Raw genomic sequence first — 11,399 nt, forward strand, 5'->3', positions numbered from 1 at the left:
CGGATGGATGAAGTGGCCATGGCGCCTCAACATTGGTTGGAGTTGGAAAACGCGCTAAAAAACGAAGCAAATATCTAGAAAAACATTGTAAACACAATATGCCCCTAGCCCTACACAAAATCTATACGGATTGATGAAATATTCGCTAAATCACTGTTACTGCTATAGTGCTATACATATCTACGAGCTTGTAAGGTGTACTAAGTTATTGCCATAGGGAACTCAGACAGATCATAAGGTGCAATAGTAGTATTTTAATTAATTACAAATTATACAAATATGGTATTCTCAGATCAGTCTGTCTCAAGCAGAACACATCATAGGTTTTCGCCAAGGGCCCACGAGGCCTTTGAAATTAGCGTTCAAATACATATCAAAAGTCCCGAAGATCCTTCGCAAAAAATACTATATGAATCCTGCTTGGCTATATGATGCGTACAACCTGAGACACACGGTATATTCCATAGATATATCCTACAGCCACTAAATATGTGTCAACATTATGTGAGAGAGATAGCCAATAGTAGAACACCGGCCATGCGCACTGAGTTGTCAGTACAATTGACATTCTCGGCATTTCAGTGGCGTGTGATTTCCCTAGAAAATAAATGTGTTTGCCCAAAAACGTCCTGAAACCTTCCTTTTCATGCCTACTTTCTGGCAGGAAATTTTATAACAGGGGCAGAGCAAACTACGTTTCCTGCCGCTTGTCACTTTACTGGCCGCACCTTTCAATTTACCGGCCGTACCTGTGACATTGCTAATAAATGTGCGGTTTGTTGTTGCCTCTGGACTTAGGGCTCGTGCCGCCTAATTGACTGTAATCAGAGAATTATTACCACTCTGGATAGTTAGGAACCTAAGGGCGGTTTCACGTAGTCTTATTTTAGAGGCCATGATACATGAGGTGTATAATAGAGGAGTGCGGTTTTCCTCCAAGGGAACGTTCTAGTGCCCATAAGGTTTCCAAATAAAGCCGGCTAAAATTAACCTGGCATACGCCTTTCTTCCGGTCGATTAAAACAGTGTTTCTCAACGCGGGCCATATGGCCCCCTCTAGGGGGTCATAACGTATTTCTTAGGGGCCACGAACGAAAGACAGAATATTGGTAGGCCACGGAAACTTTTCAGTGGGCCACGAAAATTCAGTCCTACACTATATCTTACTGAAATATTAAAATTAAATAAATTTACCAAAAATGGTCCATACAAAAATTATACCACAATAACCCCTTATCCTTGTTTGTGCTATCTCAGTGTACCTTTCCTACAAAGCAATAAATCCTAATCACGACTTTTAATATAAATGTTTATAAATGTTTTTTTCCAAATTTAATAAATATATTTGGAAGAAGTTTGAAACCCCATTTAGAGTTCACAAGATGGATCCCAATTTAGGTGTATATATGGTAAACGCACAATGCAATTGCTAGACGCGATACCGGAAAATGTATGTTACTTTTTTTCTAACACGACTAACACCCCTCTACCGCCTACCAGGATTATTTTTCTGTAAAGATTAGTTTTTTTGCAACTTTCAAAGGCGAATTTTTAAAAAAAGTTTCATTTTTGTGCAGTCTGAAAAATACGTAAGTGAGTCTAAAACACTTATAAAGCTACTAAAATTTCTAAAATTTCCAACGCGGAGGGGAGCCACAGAGATAAATAACATTCACAAGTAGGCCACCGGTAAAAAAAGGTTGAGAAACACTGGATTAAAACAACCGCGGATTAAGAGCAAGTTGAATCTCTCAGCAACCACGGAGGACAGTGACAATTGTATTAACGTCAGGTCGACAGACCTAAGCACAAACCCAAAAGGTCATGCATATGTAACGTGAAGTCCGCAAGTTTATATAACCTACCAAAATTAACGTTACCAATAGTACAGGCAAGTATGATGCAGAAATAAGTTACTGGTCAGGATTAACCTTGGGAATGACTTTCTGATCGGTCCTTCTTATCTGCCGTACACTAGGAAATATCCTACCTTACAATGAAATACAAAATTTTATGCTTTTATAAGGATCAAGGAGGGAGGAGTAAAAACAAGAGAGGATATAGGATGAATTTCATTTTCAAAGCATGGGGACAACAGCAGGCGACATCTAACGGAGGAACACCCCTTACAGAGGCTTACAAATAAAATGGTTTTCGACTTTTTCTTACAAGCTTTGAAGATAAAGAAAGCGATAATTTTTTACCAAAATTCGACTATAAGAGCAACACATAAAACGGTTAGATTGGTCAAGATTTTTATTGGATAGTGAGAGATGATTTAATCGACAAAGAGAATTTAAGTAGTTATCCATGCCTTTAGCTTATCCGTTTATAAAGGATGCAAGTAAATTCACCATATCTAAGATTAATGTATAATCAGAAACTGATTAATTTTGAAGTATTCAATGTTGTATATTATGATCATTATAATAAAATACAGTGTGATATTTTAAATTGTGATCCGTGGACATATGTCGGAAGCGATATATTCTAAGGCAGCACGAATACATACTCAAAATCAGTCTGGGGAAGTTGGGGAACAAATATACCATATGATCAATTTTCGGTATTTTCGACAAAATTGTTTCCTTTTGTCTACTTTACGTATTATACACATACTATAAAAAGCAGGTTTCTACAAATTCTGAGTGCTGAGATCTCAAACCATCAGTCATAAAAAAATTCACGAAAGTATAAGCGGTTCATTTTAAACTTGCTTGAAGTACTCCACAAACGGACGTCCACGCCAGGTTCGCTAACCGTTTGAGAACAGTTTGGACGAAAGCTGGGTACAACTTTCGTCAAGTTCTCTCCAAATTTTTCTAGGTTACCCAAATCACTCAATTTACGTTAGCTTCAAGTTTCTCTCAAATTCGTCTTATTGGTCCCCACAATTTCCTCTAAAGCTCCGTTCAAGTTTCTATCTAAGTCCGTTTACGATATTATCAAGCATTACTTATGCCCCTACCAATACCTTTAAAGTTTTCCTCAAGTAACTCTCAAATTTTCTTCATGGCCCCTCCAGCATTGCTCAATTTCTTCTGATTCCTCTGCAATTCTCTTCTCAAGTTGTTCCGAGGTTCATCTGAAGTTTTTCGCGCGTCGAGTTCAAATTTTCCTCAAATCCCCTTAAATGCTTTTCAAATTCCGCTCAAGCTCCAAGAGAATTTTTAACTTCTAGTCAAATCCTCCATCCGATCACTATAAAATGGTTCATCTAAAATTATTTTCATGTTCACCTCATGGATTTGTCAAGTTGCTGTGCGGTTCATGTTCGGTTGTTAACTTGATTGTTGTAAATTTTGTAAATGGTTCTAAGGTTTTTTTTTAAGTTACCTTCAGGTTCATCAACTTCTTCTAAAGTGTTTCTCCAATTCTTCATAAATTACTTTAAAGTTCTCAAATTCTTATGCTTCCGTTATGTTTCTAACAAGCTTTTCTTCACGTTCATTATTCGCTTTTTCCATCAACTTTTCCTTATGCTCCCTTAATTTTGTCTTCTCTCAATTTTCAAGGAAAGTTTCCACTTCCACTTCAAGTTTCCCTCGAGTTTCCCTTCATGTTTCGTTAAAAAAAGGAAAGTATGTTTTGGGATTGAAATAATTTCCCTCATTGGAGATAAGACAGTTATTCTTTATAGGCAGTCATAAATGGAAAGATTAGTTAAATTCATTAGATTTCCGCACACCAAGGATCATTATCATAACAGTCTATGCTAACGTATCCTTTTGTTAAAATAATGCGTAAACCTATCGTACCTATCATGTGTAGCGTATTTAATAGTATTTGTGACAAATGTGACATACATAACTCTCATATGAAAGATATCTTAGACATTTTTTAATTGGCATTTTTATTTTTGTTTAGGCTGTTCTAGTTTAACATAGCTATAATTTTACATTTTTTTTTTTTCTAATGTTCATTTTAATTCTCAAGGATTTGATCTGTTATTGGAAGTTTTTCTTCTGTTGATCAATAAACGATTATTATTATATTATTATTATTATGTACTCTTTTATATATACTTTCAGCACATACATCAGTCCCTGGAACCTTTTGCCTATATCACGTAGGCCACCACCTCTTTGGGACCCTAAGCTATAGCCTATTGTGTCTCATGCATAATCCACCAAAACATTACAATGGCAATAAAGTTGCAGTATCGTTTGCAAAATCAATAACGATGGATGCATTGTCTGCTGCGATATGACGAAATTGAAATTTTATGGTATTAAAAGATTAGTCCAGAATTCTCGAAATAATTCTTACCATCAGTATCCAGAGTTTGACAATGACCGCAGTGTTTAATCCCGAAATTTAAACCGCAAGACGTATTCATTAATTTATACCGAACGTGTGTAAAAAGCGATGTAAACAAATCGAAAACCGCACCGAGTGTGTACAAATCCACATCGACACAACTTCTAAAGTTACCCCGTGTTGATTTCTGTCTCTATTTAGCATCGAACGCGTGCCCACACTTTGATTGCCTTAACGTAGGGTTGTCATTTCTTTACGATTCTCCAGATTTTTTTTTGCAATTATTTTATTTGTAGTCGGAGATTCCCTAGTCGCAAACCACCAACTAGGTATAAAAGGCACCCTCTTAAGTAATGAAAAATTCAACTTCCTTTAGAAGAACACCTAAAACATTGTTAGAGCATCAAAAACAGGTATAATATATCCCTCCAGCTTTATAACTGCAAAGTTTTACAATCAACATTAATTTTTCATCGGATTTTGTCGTAGGGAGAAATCTCATTGCGTTGTCCTATATATAATTTAACCGTTCGTTGTCTGAAACTGTGCAGACGTGCGTGTTTCCTTCCTGCAAGAAGGGAAAAATCTATAGATTCTCTATGACCATTTTGGAATGTCATGTTTTATCTGTACGCTTTCTTTCAGTTTGACATAGAATGGCTCCAGTTATTGGATGCCGGCGTCGACCAATACTCGCCGCGAAGCGAACATCATATAAATTCCGGGAGATGGACGGTATGAGGGGTTTTAGCTGAACACACTCGTCAATATTCCACCCGGCGAGGGAAAGATGCTGGAAGTGGACAGTCCATTTCTCTGCGCGGCCCTCGTGCGCTCTGTGGGCCACAAATCATCCTTTACTGACCCCTTAGTGATACCGGGATGCATTTCACCAAACTCCATATACGTTACTGTATTAGACTGGGACCTAGGAAAATGACCCAAGTTCCCACTCAAACGGGTTGAGCATGTAGAGTTCGCTTACTTATTGTATCACAAAACAGTCTTCAATGGTTTGATGCCCGATAGCGTCATCACGAGACAATTTGATAGCAATAAGATTTGTTAAAGTGCTTCCTGGTTGCGAAACGGCCAGTGTAGAACGTGCTTCGTTTTTAATACTCTGCACGTCCACCAGCATTCTGTAATATATGACCAGCATCTCCCTGCTATGCTTCATACATACAGAAGAATGGACCCTACGTAATTAATGCATTGCGAGCAATTTATTTCACGGTGTTACAATTAGACGTAAGGTATGACTGGACTCGGTTACTGAAATTAATAGCAGCAATATAAGTCGTACTGTAGCTTATTTCGGCTCCGAATTTGTGGCAGATTAGTATGGAACAGTAAATAACAAACACGGATAATTCAGCGCAAATCTACCGCGCTATGTAATATCCAATCAGATTAATTAGTAATATTCATTACAGAGCCGGCGAGGCCTGATGAAAATTACAAATTAAGCCCCACGCGATATTTTTTCTAAATAACATTTTCCTTGAGGACATTTAGTGCTACATAAATGAAGTTGAAGAAACTCTATAGGGAAAAACTCGGAATGAAGTCTTAACGAAAAGTTGTACAGAGTTAAACGAATTTCTGCCCAAACTTACACAATGTCGTTACCAGAAGCATATTATCTGCAGGTGTAGGGTGGTATAAAGGCAGTTAGACCGCGAACCAAGCGAATGGTTCGGTCGGCCGCCATTCTCGCGTTTTGTAGCCACATAAATAAGATTGATGTGCTGTTCCGATGGAAAAAAAGACGTACACTCCAAAAACTTTTCCTCCCCTATTCTTACCTGAAACAACACGCCCGCTTTCATATATTAACTTAGTTTTTCTCTCCCCTCCATTGGCAAGAAAAATAATAACAATAATGCAATGGGCAAGATGGCATCTTTTTTCTCCGTAAGTAAGACAAATAAGAAGATAGAGAAAGTATGAAAGCACGTTCGCGATAAAAGTGGTTGGACAATGAGTAAGTGCGTCCATCAATCTTAATGAAGGATCGATCGGCGTACGAAACGATTTGTTACAGACTCATAAACAACGCATGCACTTGCAACCCTCTTACACTGGCTAAACAATCCATGTACCTAATCGTAATTATGACAACCATTATAATTAATTATCATATCATCCCTCGCCCCCTGACCAGTCGCGATATTAATATTTAACTTGGCAGTAAGTACACAAAGCGACTCAATTTTCTCTCATAACAATTTAATAACCCTTTAATAACATCGCAGGCGTTATACAGAAAATTAATTCCCGCCTGAGCCACTTCACTCGTAATAATTCGTGGAAGAGGCGTTTCGCAGGAATGTCATTTATGCAGGTAAACATTAAGATGAAAACGAAATCTTAATAATTGTGACACAAACATTATATAGAAGAGAAACTTAATGGCTTTTCTCGTTCCTTCTATCATTTCTCTCTGTCCTTTTACTCTCTCCTCACTCACAATTTCGCGAAGATGAAATGGGATATTAAATTAAAGCAGCAATTGCCGAGAAAACTTGTGCATGTAAAGTTTATTCCCCTTTACGTCTTTAGTTTAATCGTTCCCATTTTTGTTTCCATCCCCTGCCAGACGAATTAATAACTTTAAATGTAATTCTGCGATAAACTCAACGAGAATATAGTAATCCATTAAGTCACGCTGATGAATGTTTAACTTCATCGGAATTATTTGAGTATTAAAACTGTAATTAATTAGTTTCCTACAACTTTTGACGACTACATTCTTGTTTTTAGGTTCGGGTTGAGTATTAAATTACGTAAGTCGCGACCTTTATTCCAGAAGGGTGCCAATTCTATACATTACGGTTGTTTGTTCTCGCCACAAATCAATGCACTAGGTACTTCAGCCTCGTATAGTACAAACGAATCTTAAAGTGAAGAAGCATTTACCAGAAGACTAGGTTTGCACTTTTCAGGTGATAGAATGCAACCCTGTTCTTAACCTACTCCTTTGTATGACAAACATAGTAAACACACTATTTCTACAATTTGCTTAAATAAGACCAATACCTGCCCTTTTTCTGTTCATCAATGTATTCTACTCATAGTAGTATATGGGTAGTTTGAAATGCTTTGTTACTGATCTACAGGGTATTAAAATTTCAAAATTTTTTTACAGTTTTTGAGAGATTTTGCTCAAAAATAAGTTACGTTGAAGGGCTTATATCATTGGTCATATCAATGGTCATGGTCCGTTTTCTACCCCTGAACTCTTTTTCGGTGCGCCACTAGTAGATTATAAAATAAGAGTTTGATTTTATGATTCGTTTGGGAACTTTTTGGTTTCTTGTAATTTTTTTTATTTGCGACCGATATCGAGGAAAAAAATGAAAATTTTTGGTAGATAGTAAAATGAAAGTAAAATAATTCTGCCTTTATTTAGATAATCTCTCTTCTTTTGAAATTGAATCTCGTGTTTGCAGGAGGTACAAAGGAAAAACTTTCAAAAACGTGAAATTATAACACCATGTAGCTAACTAACAAAGCATATTTAGATCATATTTAGGAAGCTGAAGCCCTTATGTTCTAGTGTTTCCGTCTATTATAGGATTGTGAGTTATGAGTCTAGAGCTGGCGTTAATTGACGGATTTTAAGCGAAGGGAGTTAATGGTTAAAATTGTCCGAGTTCATTAATAAAGCACCATTTTAGGGCGTTGATTAATTAAACAAGTTAAAAAAGTCTCTGATGTGCCATAATTAGGCTTAAGCGCCTTCTTTAGGCTAAGCGGCGCCAGAATAATTCGATTGTGCATATACAGAGTGTCTTAAATTGAGTAGGATAACATTGGTATCTTTACAGATTCGGTTAAATTGGCAAAGTTGTGGAGTTTTTGATGCTGCTGGATATTCCATTGCGATATTTTGCAAGATAATTGCAAAATAAGTAAAAATCGCCATTTTTAACAGTTCAAATATTTCAGTAACAACGAGAACTATTGATTAATTCAAGTTACAACACGCGAATTATTGTTTACAGGAATCCGCGAAAACATTCAATGAAGGGTGTCAGAATCAAAGCGTAATTCCTATATTTCTTGCTCGTGTATCAAACAACGTGGATTTAGGGGGAATAAGTAGGTGGAGTCTCTCGTGGGAGTATTGACATCCTTATGACTGGAAAGGATTGTCAGGAGGATATATGAATCTGGACAGATAAAAATACTGTATTTTGTAAAAACGGCTTACAGGAGATTTGCCTGTTTTTCCCTTAAACTTCTGATAGCCCGTTTTTGTTCTAGAAGAATTTCTTTGGCATATGGAGAGTAACCACATAGTTTTTGCTAGCTTGGCGCATATAATTTGGATTTGCGATTCCCACTTGACTCTGGGGTCAATCTGGATGTCAATGAGACGTACAGATTCGCCTGGTGTTCCCAGCGGTCCAGAGTAAATGTGAACTATGTGGTTTTATTTTCGTTTGCTAATATGTCATTAGCCTAGAACTATTATTTCACCACAATAACGCTTTCTCGAATTTGTTTATCAGCTAATTCAGCCATTGCTCCGTTCTGCTTCATCTACATAGATGATTACTGTAGTCTGAAGATGTGCAGGTAGATTGTTTATATATATTATAAACAGCATCAGTCCTAGAAGTGACCCTTGGGGCACTCCATGTTTTACAGTTAATGTTTGGCTGAGTGTATTATTGATGTAGACTTGTTGTGTTCTGTTTTGTAGGAGATATTAAATTTAAAGGTGAGCCACGGAAACTACAGTGTTCAATTTTCGCAAGAAGCATGAGCGGTTCATAGAACCAAAGGCTTCCGAAGAGGCAGCTTTTCCTTACATTATGAATGTTTGAGATAATTCAGCTAATTGTGATAACTAGAGTGCGGATTTATGGCATTTTGCCTACACGTTAATGTTGAATGCAGAACATAATGGTTTTGGATATACACGTTTCATGAAAAAAGGAAGCGTTTGAGGCTATTTTTATTTTGCCTTTTTTGCTCTTTTTTAACAATGGTGCTTTAAATACCTTTAAACGCTTTTTCTGGCTTTTTTTTACATTTCTACACTGAGATTAGAATAATATCTCGCATATTAACTTAATGAGGGCAAGAATGTTGGGATTTGAATTTTTTTAATGAATAGCGCACTGTAAAAAATTAGAATCCCAAAATTTGCCACTTGACGAATCAATTAAAATCGTAGAAGATTTTCAAAGAGAAACAAATAAGATAAACGGTCCAATAGCCGATATAGTTCAGAAGAAATTAGAGGACGTGATAACAAAAATTCTGGTTTTCTTATTCTTTCGAAAATCTCCAAAAGCCAGAAGCCTAAACGGAAATTTCGTTGAAGATTTAAAAGCACATAGTACAGCACCATTAAACGTCTTTACATTTGCACCAATTACTTCTGCAGATGTCGAGAGAAGCTTTTCCGTCTATAAAAATATTTTATCGGACCGAAGGCAAAATTTTTTAATTCCGAAAGGAGTTGATTTTTATTTTTATTAACCATGGCAAAGTCACTTATTTAGTAGTCAAGGAAATTACAAACGAATCGCCGGTTTAAAGGAATACATAGTGCTGTGGCCCCACGTTAAGCACCAAATCCCTCCTCATGCATCAGGCATCTGTTACAAAGGAAAATCCCAATATTGATTGATGACTGAAATGAATAATTTGGGAGACTACGGATTTGATCAACTTCCGAAATTAACAAATAATTTTTTACCAACATCTGAAATAAATGTTGGATACGAAAATAAAAATGTGACATGAATATTCTATCCGGTTCGCACAATGGGTTCAAATAAACACACAATTAATTGATTGACAACAATTTATTGCAAAACACATTAAATGAAAGAATTTAAAACAACGCTCCTGGAAAAAAGAGAAGCTACACAGCCTGTTTGGACATATTACCCCGCACGCAAGCGTTCGATAATTAAAAATAGAAAATGAGAAATAGTCTGGCATGTTGAATACGATGATGAACATTATCGGTGACTGCTAGAACTTGATAACTTTTTCCGTCAAACGGACAACGCGCTTTAAACTTCTCACAACTTTGAAACAACTCAATTATCTTTGTTCTGTACCGACTTATTACGAAAATGACGAACTACGCCTTCAATTAATCAAATAGGATGAACCGTCCGAATAAAAAATACCGTAAAACGTCAACCGTCGCGAACCAGTTAGCTGCAGCCTCTTTTCTACCTTGCCTCACATATTTACGGAAACACCTCTTCCATTATAGAATAATCTCCTTCCGGTATTTACCAAAAATACGCCATTTACAATTAGATTAGATAACACCGACTGCGAAGGAACGCGTCCTCATTTACGTCGTAATAATGTGCACATCGTTGGCCATCTCTTGTTATCAACACCAGAACACGTGCGTTCAGTAAATTATATCACACTGAAATAAAACCCTTTATAAAAATACGCAAACTTAACCAGATAACTTAATCTATCTTATCTAATTTACACAAATGGTGCAAATATAAACATTCTAAAATGCCAAAAGAAAGCTAAGTCATAAATTCAAATGAAACGAACCAATTCTAGGCTTATTCATAAATACCCCCGTTCTTTTTCTGCGTAGTTAATTTCTGTTTTACATTGTATTATTTATGGAGAAACGGTAATGAGAAAATACGTAACTTTAAGTAACTCAACTTACAATTGAAAAGCAATTAACTAGATGTGGGTAAACAGATAGATAGTAATAAAAAGATAGATAATAATGAAGAAAAGAATAAACCAGAAGTAAAATTCCAAAAATCATCATTTAAAGCCAAAGTTAATGTTGGTACATACCGTAAACGGCCTTAGTACTTGTAAACGTCGGTCGGTTAGTTCAGTGAGATGGTAGAGAGTCTTGAAATCGTCATCTTCGCGGAAGGGGACGTTGTTGAGGACTTCTAGCAGTGGAGGCAGGTGGTGAGACAGTTCAGTACTGCAATTTAACATCCACATAAAGGCCTTCATATGTGTCTTACGTTTTACTTATTATTTCGAAATCAATTTTGAAGTTGAGGGGGGAGTGGACCCTCCCTCATTTATGCTAAAGAGATGTGCAAGCAAAAGATGAAACTGCGTTTAAATGTGCAAACTATGCGATGAGGTACAACTGAGGGACT

General features: G+C 36.6%; 1 long non-coding RNA gene across 1 annotated transcript in view; it reads right to left on the reverse strand.

Moving 5' to 3' along the window:
* LOC116172106 overlaps positions 1-11,172 on the reverse strand; it is a 95,991-nt gene extending 84,819 nt beyond the window's left edge. The window contains exon 1 of the long non-coding RNA XR_004145584.1: positions 11,077-11,172. This is a non-coding gene — a long non-coding RNA (uncharacterized LOC116172106). The remainder of the gene's footprint in view (positions 1-11,076) is intronic.
* Positions 11,173-11,399: the final 227 nt, after the last annotated feature.

Source organism: Photinus pyralis, unplaced genomic scaffold (genome assembly GCF_008802855.1).
Source record: "Photinus pyralis isolate 1611_PpyrPB1 unplaced genomic scaffold, Ppyr1.3 Ppyr1.4_LG5, whole genome shotgun sequence".
Taxonomy (NCBI): Eukaryota; Metazoa; Arthropoda; class Insecta; order Coleoptera; family Lampyridae; genus Photinus; species Photinus pyralis.